This window comes from Chrysochloris asiatica, unplaced genomic scaffold, assembly GCF_000296735.1.
Source record: "Chrysochloris asiatica unplaced genomic scaffold, ChrAsi1.0 scaffold00047, whole genome shotgun sequence".
NCBI classification, from domain to species: Eukaryota; Metazoa; Chordata; class Mammalia; order Afrosoricida; family Chrysochloridae; genus Chrysochloris; species Chrysochloris asiatica.
Genome location: NW_006408565.1, coordinates 4149735 through 4160511, shown reverse-complemented (window position 1 = coordinate 4160511; position 10777 = coordinate 4149735). Strand labels below are relative to the sequence as shown.

General features: G+C 41.5%; 1 pseudogene; it reads right to left on the bottom strand.

Annotated features, from left to right (window-relative positions):
• Window positions 1–4306: 4306 nt before the first annotated feature.
• On the bottom strand, window positions 4307–6482 carry LOC102823955 (annotated as a pseudogene).
• Window positions 6483–10777: the final 4295 nt, after the last annotated feature.

Here is a 10777-nt window from a genome sequence, read left to right as displayed (position 1 = left end):
TGCCCCCCAGGTCTTCAGCACACAGTTGCTCTCCCTCTCTGGGTCTAGAGTCTCCAGCTGCTCCATAGCTCCACATAACTGCTTTACTATTCCGGTTGCTTTCATCTCTCTCCAAATAATTTTCTTCAAAATCTCATTTATTAACTCAGGTCCAGAGAAAACTCCTGTTTTGTTGTTGCCATTAAAAAAAAATAGACTTTATTTTTTAGAGTCATTTTAGATTTATAGCAAAAGCACAGCTAATTCAGAGTTGCCATTTGCTTCTTTCTTGCACATGAATTCTCCTAGTAACATGACACATTGGTCATAACTGTTGAACCAGTATCAATACACTAGTATGAATTAAGGCCCATATTTCCAAGAGTGTTCACTGTGTTGTCTAGCTCTATACCTGTTACTCATTGCCATCGAGTAGATTCTGACTCCCAGCGACTCAATATGATAAAGTAAAACTGCCTCATAGGGTTTCCTAGGCTGGCATCTTTATGGAAAAAAAAATTTTTTTTTTTTTTTCAGAGAAAATTCTTAAAAGGGAAAAAACAAAACAAAACCTGTTAAGAAAAAATGAGACAAAAGGAAGCATGTACAAATGGGCAGGGTCTAGTTAGAAAATCCTAAACTGCTCTAATGAGCCAAAATTTGTAAAATATTCTAGTCTCCTTGCTTGGGTCTATGTGGCCTCAAATTCCTAGTGTACAAGCTGTTGACAGCAAAGACTGATCTCCCTTTCTGCTAGCCATTGGAGGGTACATGGGCTTTTCAGTTGGCCCTCAGTGAGAGATGGTAAGAGACCCCCTCCAGATCATCTGTCTTCATTATGAAGCACTGGGTTTGTCTGGGGGTCAACTGGTTCTAAGACAGATGGGGTCAGCTCAGGGTTGGCCATTGCAGTAGGTCCCAAATACCTTGATAGGATTCTCAAACTCCTGCTGGCTTTGTACGCCTCTCATTTTCCATCAGCCTTCACCCAGGTGTCCGTTTCTCAGTAAACAGTTCAAAGAACTGTAAAGATTATTTTAGTCTTAGAAAAGTGGCATCTGAAAATCACAGGATTAGCGTTGGCAGGTCCTTAGAGATCCTCTCATTGAGTGGTTCCCAAATGCCAGTATACGTATAGATCACCTGCATCTGAAACTGGGTCCCACTCTGAACCAATTCTAGCAAAATCTCTGATTATGGGCACTTTTTTAAAAGGTTTTTATTGTGGGTTGAGTAAAAGTTAACAGAGCAGATCATCAGTTTTACATTCAACAAATCATACACCTTGCTTCATTACAATGATTATAATCCCCTCCATGTACCATCAGTTAACAGTATTTCTCTCTATTTACTTTACTTTTTTTTTTTTTTTAAACACTCAGGCATATATAATAATTTACACCACCAAAGGGCACATTCTACAAGTTGGCCTTCTGGCCGCCATATCTAGTCCCTCACTTCCCATGAATTTAGTCCTCAACTTCCTCTCTCCATGTCCCCATCTCTGGTGTTGCTGCTTCTCTGGATAAGATCTCTCATTCTGCTTGTGCTCTTCTCCCTTGATGATACTAGGGTCCTTTGTTTCTGGACTGTAAGATAAACCACTCCCCTGTTTTTGTTACAAAACTTCTACCTTTACAATTGTGACAGTCACAGTTAGTTATGGTAACAATTACTATTGAATCATGAGACTCTTATTCCCATCTCTTTTAACCAAACCCATCTAGAAAAGATGAAAACTGTTCAGTGGGGACTCTTTCTTTCCCCACACATTATTAAACTAAGCTTCCCCTTGAAACCTTCTAAGCCAGTCACTTCGTACCTTTATCGCCCCTCATTTTAGGTAGCCAGTGTCTAAGTTGTTTGCTTCTATCTACCCTGTGTACAGAGGGGATAGCATTGATACTTGATGTGTAGACTCCTTCATTCTCTGGTCATATTCAGAGTTACTACCTCCATGAGTATAGGTCAAGTTCATCAAATTGTAGCAATTTACCTTCGTTTTCTTTATCAAAACTTGTTTTGTCCTTTTTTTTTTTTCCATCTTCCTCTAGTCGAGTTCTGATTATCAAGCCATCAAGGCTAAGAGGTCAAATGGGTACTATCAACTTTGGGTGTTCTTGAGCGCCTCCTCTCACTTCATATCAGCTGGGTGCTTCACTTTCACCTCTAGACCTGTCCATAGGCTCAGGTGTCCCCAGGTCTCACCACATTTTGGACCAACCAGTCCTTCTTCTCTCATCTCCAGGTCCACAGAAGTCTGTGGAACATGGTTGAACTCAGCCCATTTCTTCATTGCTGTGATTATGGGTACTTTTGATATATCCCTCCGAAATTCTGATGAGCAGCTCTAATCCTCTGAATCCATATGACATAGTAATGCCTGCCAGATGGTGACCCAGCTTCGATTTGCACAATTCCACAGATGAGTAACTCCCTACCATTCTATCCATGGGAGTTCGGACTCAGTTGCTTTTTCTTTTATTGTAGAAATCTACTTTCTTACAATTTACTAGTCTTGGTTCTGCACTTTGAGACTTTCTAGAATGAGTGTTCCCTTTCCAAGTTAGTCCTTCGAGTGTTTGAAGACAGTAATTTTATCTGTCTTCCCTAGTTCCTACATCAACAGAATGACCTCCTTAGAGGATACCCAGCACCAAAAGCTATCCTTAGATGTGATAGTACTCAGCTGGCAAGAAACCTGTTGGCTCCCTTTCCAAGGTAGGAAGCTCAAAGCTGCCAATCTGGCTTTCAAGGCCCTTTGCAATTTGGCACCAACTCTTTCCAAGGTTCCTACTCATCTGTCAACTCCTCCAACAAGCTGTTCCCACCATGAGCCATGTGTCATTTTTGAACACACCTGATTTGGTGAGCTGTATTTTTGTCCATTTTGCCTCCACTAACCCTACTGAACTTACCATTCCCCAAGTGCTTCCCTGCTTACCAATTTCTGGTCCTCCTTTAAAATTTAAGTGGTACTTTCTCAGTTAAACTTTCTCTAACTCTTTGGTAGGCACTGGCTCCAAGCTGGCAGATAATGCCTCTGGCAGCATGTTATACATTGTATTTCAATTGCTTATTAATCTCTGTTTTAAAAATAGGTACATGAAAGGACACAAAGTATAGGATAAATGTGGTACATCTTTCAAGAATGTCCATTTGACTTGGTGCTTAGTCATTTAAAACAATTATTAAAGTACAACAAGTACAACAATATTATGAAGCAATGCACAAAAACACATACATTTAAAACTCAATGTCATTAGGAAAAAAGGGGACTGTCCTACATTAAGAAAAAACTAGAGCGACAGATTAGCCAAATTCAGGAAACTTGATTGGATTCCAGATTGAAAAAAGTAGCTGAAAGACGTTTTTGATTCTAGGAAAAGTTTTAAAGTGATCATTAGATGGTATTGTGGATTAGTTTTGTTACTTGTGACAATTGTATTGTGGTTATGAAGGTGAATGTTCTTAGGAGATGCTTGCTGGAGTATGTCCCGCCAGGCAGAGACGACTGTAGGTCACTCTCTGCTCTCTGGCCAAGAGCCTCAAAGCTTTAGCTTCATGATGGGCTTTGGGGGAAATGTTCTTGAACTCACACTGAGCACTTCTCAGAGCAGGTGATCTTGAGAGCCAAAGAATGGCAGGGAAAGTTGGTTTGGCTGGATATCGTTATATCTGCAGCCAACACCAGGGCCCTCAACCTAGGTTGCACATTATAATCACCTGAGGAAGTGTTAAAAAAAATACTAATGTCTCATCGCAGAAAGTCTGATTAAGTTGTCTTGGGTATGGTCTATAACGTAAGTTGTTGTGTTTTTTTCATATACTTTTTACAGATAAAGAAAACAAGCAAATGATAAAGCAGTTCCAGAACTGCGGATATTTATTATTCAAGAAGGAAATGAGGTTAGAAGGCAAACTTTTCATTTTCTTCCAAACAAAGACTGTTAAGTATCACTGAAATTCACACCAACACATGCAACACAGACTGGTTTTCAACAAACAGAACAAGAAGGGTGAGCAGTGAAGGTTGACAGGGGTCAAACTTGAAGCTGTGCTCCAGAGAGCTTGGATATACACAGCCTGACACTCACCTACCCTTCCACAATGGCCCTGAATTTCATTGCCCTTTGTTAGAGTCAAGTTCAAGCAGCTCTTTGTTGCTTATATTCCAGGTCCATCAGTTCTTCCTATTCTAAGGTGGAATAAGCAGGAATCCAGGCAGCTCCTCATACAGCTATTTCACATGGCATCTCCACAAGATAGGCCCCAGCTCGAATTCTAAGTAGGAAGTTCCCATTGCTGTCAAGAACTCCCACCCCCTCTATACTAGTGTGCTGCTAAGTTCTGTGGACAGCTGGCTCTGGATTGTCAACTCTTCCAGCTTGTCACTTGTCAGTTCAGCACTGTTCACTCCTCTGGTGCCTTCACCATCACTGGTGAAGTACTGTGGTAATTTCCTCTATTGATCCAGGGATGCAGCTCCAGGTATAAAGCTCTTCTTTACCCTTTCCGGGTTCTGGATTCCTTCATCCCACCCTCCCCTTCTGTCTCCTTGGTGTATTTGTACTATGAGTATTTGATTCTCTCAGTTTTAAAGTTGTTCTATGACTCTGGCTGTTGGATGAATCTCTATTCCCTGGCATCAGCATAAAACCTGACAGAGTGGCCCACAGGGAGCAATTCTGTGGTGTTTCCAGAGGCTTGAATCTGCTGGAGCCAGTGGGCAAGCCCAGTTTTGTTTTGTTTTTTTTAATTAAATGTTTTTATTTTGGATTGAGTGAAAGTTTACAGGGCACATCATCAGCTTCACATTCAACCATTCATATAGCTTGTTTCATTACATTGATTATTATCCCCTCCATATATCATCAGTTTACAGTGTTTCTCTCTATCCTCTTTAGCTTTTTTTTTGGATGGGGGGTGGGACTTGCCTTTTTGGAATTTACAGTCTCGGCTTTTAGGGAAGGTTTTTACATTTGTCTGTGGATATCCAGGGCTCATGTATGAGATTACTAACAAGCATTACTGAATAATCAGATGAGGGACAGTTTGCTATGTCTACTAGGTAGCTAAAGTCTGATCCTCAGAGCCTATGGTTTGGACGGTCAACAACGCTTGGGCCCACAGGGGCCTGGCCTCCTGACTGGGTCTGCACGGTCTGCATCCGAATCCTCCTTATTTATTGTTTGTTTAAGGGACACTGCCTGTCTTAGGCGGTCAGTGCGAATTCCTCAGTCTTATCAGTCATTGAAACTCATTGCAGCATGGCAATGGCTCTGTCTTAAGTTGCCGAGGTTCCACGTGATCCTTACCCGTCTCTGGCCACACGTCCAGCATAAACAGCTGCCATCCGAGGAAGGCAGGGAGGGAGGAGATTGGCTGGGGACCCCATACGCAAGACGTTGCCAGCCCACCACCTGCTCTAAGGTGACCAAGCAGGATCACTATGCTGAGGTTCAATCAAGTTCTTAGGGGATCTTACTCTCTAGCAGGGGTAGCAAATTAGTAGCCACTCAGTGTTCACTTTGAGAATTACTTATATCATAAATTTGAGCATGTAGCTGATGAATATCCACAGACAAGTGTATATTGTTCCACAACCTCCTAAAATGCTGTTGGATTAAGTTCCAATCAATTTCTGGGTTACTGAAAGATAACACAAATCTACTTATACCATGAGTAACCTTAGCTGGGAGTGTAATCTGGATATATTGGGTCTTATTTCCCTTAAGCAATCTTCCTTTCTCTAAAGCATTTAGTCTGTTTTGTGAACCTTTGTCTATTTACTCTTGGATCATATGAGCGAGACTAATATCCCTAGACATTTGATTTACATGGTGGGCAGGGCAAAAAAAGGTAACAATTCCTATTTGCGCAGTGATTCTTGACCTGAGAGCAAAGGCACGTGGCACGTTTAAGGGCCAGACACCGCAATGATTTGCCTAGCTTCTGAAAACTTTAACAGGGAATAAAACCTATGATGGTTGACGGATGATTGCAAAATCAGTAACATCGATTAACTCCCCATTCCCCACACCTGACAAGCAAAGCAGCAGAATGTCTCTGGGGTTTATCCAGTTCCCTAAGGGTTAAACAGTTCTTAAAGTCTTCTCTGCTGTGGCTGGCTCGTTGGTGCTCTTGCCGGGAGGACCTCAATGGAAATGCAGATGACATCCCTCTTTCAGGTGGGTCTTCGGTGAATGCTGGCTCCCTCAGGCACGCTCGCTCGCAAGCCCAGTTTTTGTAAGAACTTTTTGATTCAACTTCAGTTTCTGTTTCAATGTGAGTATAGACATGCTTTTTAAAACCTTTTGAATCACATCAGTGCTGATACCAAAGCCTTCAGTCAATCTGGGAACCAACCAAGATGGCAAATTCCTTATGTAAATACTGGATCTGTGCCAGAGCTTCTTTCTAGTAAGAAGGGTCCTGGGTGGGGTACCTAATGCCTTCATTTGCCTTACAATTTTCTGGAACTGGATTGCTTTTTCCTGTTGTTTCAGAGCAGTAAGGGAGAGAACCCATAGTAGAGGCCAAGCATGGATGCACGATAGGCGGTTGGAGAGCCTCAGGCTAAGTTATGAGGTGGCAGGCTTAGACCTGCTCTGCATTTCCCCAGAAACCTAACACCTAGAATAAGGGCCCTGAAGCATGCAGAACTCTAAAAGGAGATGGGCTGCTGGACACCTGTCTCCGTGTTCCTGTTTCACAGTGAGGACCGTCACAGCAAGGAGCTGGTACCTGTCCTGTAGCTACTGTGGCTCAGTGGGAATCAGGGTCCTGCTCATGCTGACAGTGCCTGGGCCCACCACCCCTCCCCAGAAAGTGAACCTACGGACAACAGCAGCATGGACAAACTCACCCAGAGGCTCAGTGCAACCACCATGATGATGAGAAAAGCTATTCCTGAACAGAAATTTTAAGGCAATCTGGTAGGATAGTGGTTACAAGTTGGGCTGCTAACCTCAATGCCACCAGTTGGAAACTACCAGCTGTTCCGCGGGTGAAAGATGAGGCTTTCTGCTCCTGTAAAGATTTATAGTCTTTGAAACCCTATACTGGGTCACTATGAGTCAGAACCGACTCCACAGCACATAACAACCACCATTAAACAGAAATTTTAAAGGCAACCCAGGTGATAAAAATGTGTACTCAAAGTTAAAAGTTACTAAAGCCTACACATTGGAGATGGATTAAGAGCTCCAGCAGATTTACATCCTTGCTATCTGGATGATTTGGGGCAAGTTACTTCTTTTCTCACCTTCATCAGTCAGTTTGTCGTACTGTGGTAGAAGCTATGTCATGGGTATTCTAAATACCAGCAGGGTCACCCATGGTGGATAGGTTTCAGATGAGCTTCCAGACGAAGACAGACTAGGAAGAAGGACAGACGGACTATTTCCAAATAGTCACTGAAAACCTTATGAATAAGAGTGGAACACTGTCAGTACCAGAGTTTTGAATATTGAAACATGACGAAGAGCACCGGAACACTGTCAGATCTAATGCTGGAAAATGAGCCCCTCAGGTTGGAAGGCAATCAAAATGCGACTGGGGAAGAGCTGCCTCCTCAAAATAGAGTTAACTGTGATGACGTACATGGAGTAAAGCCCTCAGGACCTTCATGGGTCACACAAAATGAAGAGAAACAGTTGTAAACATCCATTACTAATAGGAATATGGAATGTACAAAATATGAATCTAGGAAACTTGGAAATTGTAAAAAATGAGACAGAACGTATAAAGACTGATATCCTAGGCATTAGTGAGCTTGGACCCTACTGGCCATTTTTAATCTGACAGTCACATGGTTTACTATGCCAGGAATGACAAATTGAAGAATTGGCATCACATTCATCAGCATAAAGAACATTTCAAGATGCTGTCTGGAAGTGCAATGCTGTTTGTGATAGGATAATATACATACTCCTACAAAGAAGATTACATACTAATCACTAAAGCCAGTGATAGTTCAAGCTCACTAGCCACTCCTCAGAAACCCTATACAGCTATGGGTTGGAACCGAATCGATGGCACTTAACAACAACAAAGTTCTGAAATTAATCAAACATGCAATCAAACTGTATTGATAATTACTGTCGACTGGAATGCCAAGGTTGGAAACAAAGATGATCAGTAGTTGGAAAATACAGACTTGGAGATAGAAACAATGCTGGAGATTGCAGGATAAATTTTGCAAGACCAATGACTTCTTCATTGCAAATACCATTTCTAAACAACATAAAAGGTGATTATACTCATGAACCTCACCAGATGGAATACACAGATATCAAACTGACTATATATGTGGAAAGAGACGGTGGAAAATCTCCGTATCATCAGCCAAAACAAGACAGTCAATTGCTCATATGCAAATTCAGGCTGAAGCTGAAGAAAACAACTCCATAAGAGCAAAAATGTGACTTTGAATATACCTGAATTTAGAGATCATCTGAGGAACAGATTTGATACATTAGACACTAAAGATTGAAGACCAGAAGAGTTGTGAGATGACATCAAGAATATCTTATTGGAAGAAAACAAAAGGTCATCAAGAAGATAAGAAAGAAGAAAAAGGTCAAAATGGATTTAAGAGACACTGAAACTTGCCCTCCAGTGTACAGATGCTAGAGCAAATTGAAGAAATGAGAAGGTACAAGAGCTGAATAGAAAATCCCAAAGGTCAGTTCAAGAAGACATAGTCAAATATTTGCATGAAATGTGCAAAGACCTGGAGTTAAAAAACCAAAAGGTAAGAACATGCTCATTTCTCAAGCTGAAGGAACTGAAGGAAAAAAGGATTCTATATGTGCCTAGTATGGCACTGTGGCATAATGCGCTGGACTGCAATGTCAGTTTGGACTGCAGGTCGATTTTAACTGCAAGGTCGGCAGTTCAAACTTACCAGCTGCTCCTTGGAAATGCTATACAGGGCCACTATGAGTCAGAGCTGACTCAATAGCACTTAACAACAACCTGGGCAAAATATTGAGTGATACAGAAAGCATGATAACATGGAAGGAATACACAGAGTCACTGTACCAAAAAGAAATGGTTGACCCTGAGCTATTTCAAGAGGCAGCATATGATCAAGAGCCAATGATCCTGAAGGAAGATGTCCAAGATAAATTGAAGACATTGGCAAAGAACAAGGTACCAGGAACAGATGGAATACAAATTGAAATCTTTCAACAAACTGCTGTGGCACTCGAGGCACTCACTCATCTATGCCAAGAAATTTGGAAGACAGCTATCTGGCAAACTGACTAGAAAAGATCTGTATTTGTGCTCATTCCAAAGCGTGGTAACCCAACAGAATGTGGAAACCATTGGATAATATTATCACGATTCCATGCAAGTAAAGTCTTATTAAAGAAAATACAAAAATGGCTGCAACTATACATTGACAGAGAACTTTCAGAAGTTCAAGGCGGATTCAGGAGAGGATGTGGAAAGAGGAATATCATTGCTGATGTCAGATGGATTTTGGTTGAAAGCAAAGAATAATAGAAAGATGTTTACCTGTGCTTTATTGACTGCACAAAGGCTTTCAATGGTGTGAATCATGACAATCTATGGACAACATTGCAAAGTATGAGTATTCTAGAACAAATGTGCTCATGAGGAACCTGTACATAGACCAAGACACAGTTGTTTGAACATAACAAGGGAATACCAAGTGGTTTAAAATTAGGAAACGTGTGTGCCAGGGTTGTATTTTCACCATACTTATTCAATCTGTATGCTGGGCAAACAATCTGAGAAGCTGGATTATATGAAGAAAAACGTGGCTTTAGGAATGGAGGAAGACTCATTAACAGCCTGCGATATGCAGATGATACATTCTTGCTTGCTGAAAGTGAAGAGGACTTAAAAGTACTTACTGATGAAGATCAAAGACTACAACTTTCAGTATGGGTTGATCCTCAAAATAAAGATAACAAAAACCCTCACCTTTGGACCAATAAATATCCACATAAATGGAGAAAAGATTGAAGTTGTCAAAGACTTCATTTAGCTCAGATCAACCATCAACTCTCGTGGAAGCAGCACTCAGGAAATCAGATGATGTATTGCATTAGGCAAACCTGCTGCACAAGACCTCTTTACAGTGCTAGAGGGCAAAGCAGTCAGTTTGAGGACTAGGGTGTGCCTGACCCAAGCCATAGTATTTTCAATAACCTTATATGCTTGTGAAAGTTGTACAATGAGTAAGGAAGCCTGTAGAAGAATTGATGCATTTGAGTTATGGTGTTGGAGGAGAATACTGAAAAGTACCACGGACTGCTAAAAACAAAAAGCAGATCTGTTAGAAGAAGTCAGTCAGAGTGCTCCTTGGAAGCCTGAATGGCCAAACTTCATCTCTCATACTGTGGACTGTTGTGAGAGGGACCAGTCCCTGGAAAAGGATATTATGTTTGGTAAAGTGAAGGGTCAGAGAAAAAGAGGAAGACCCCCCAAATAGACGAATTGGCACAGTGGCAGCAGCAATAACAGATTCAAACGTAGAAACAATAGTGAGGTTAGCCCAGGACTGGGCAGTGTTTCGTTCTGTTGTATGTAGGGACGCTGTGAGTCAGCCCCTAACAACAACAACAACAACATATCCTCTTTGAATCTGTTATCTCACAGGAAAATGCACGTACACAACTAAATAGAAAAGAGCAGCTAGTAGTTACGGACAATTAGTGAGTAAGCAGAAGCCTCCATGACTCTCCTAGGAAAGATGAAGCTTTCTAGTCCTCTAAAGCAGTGGTTCTTAAGCTTGCATCGTAATCACCTGGGGGGGGGG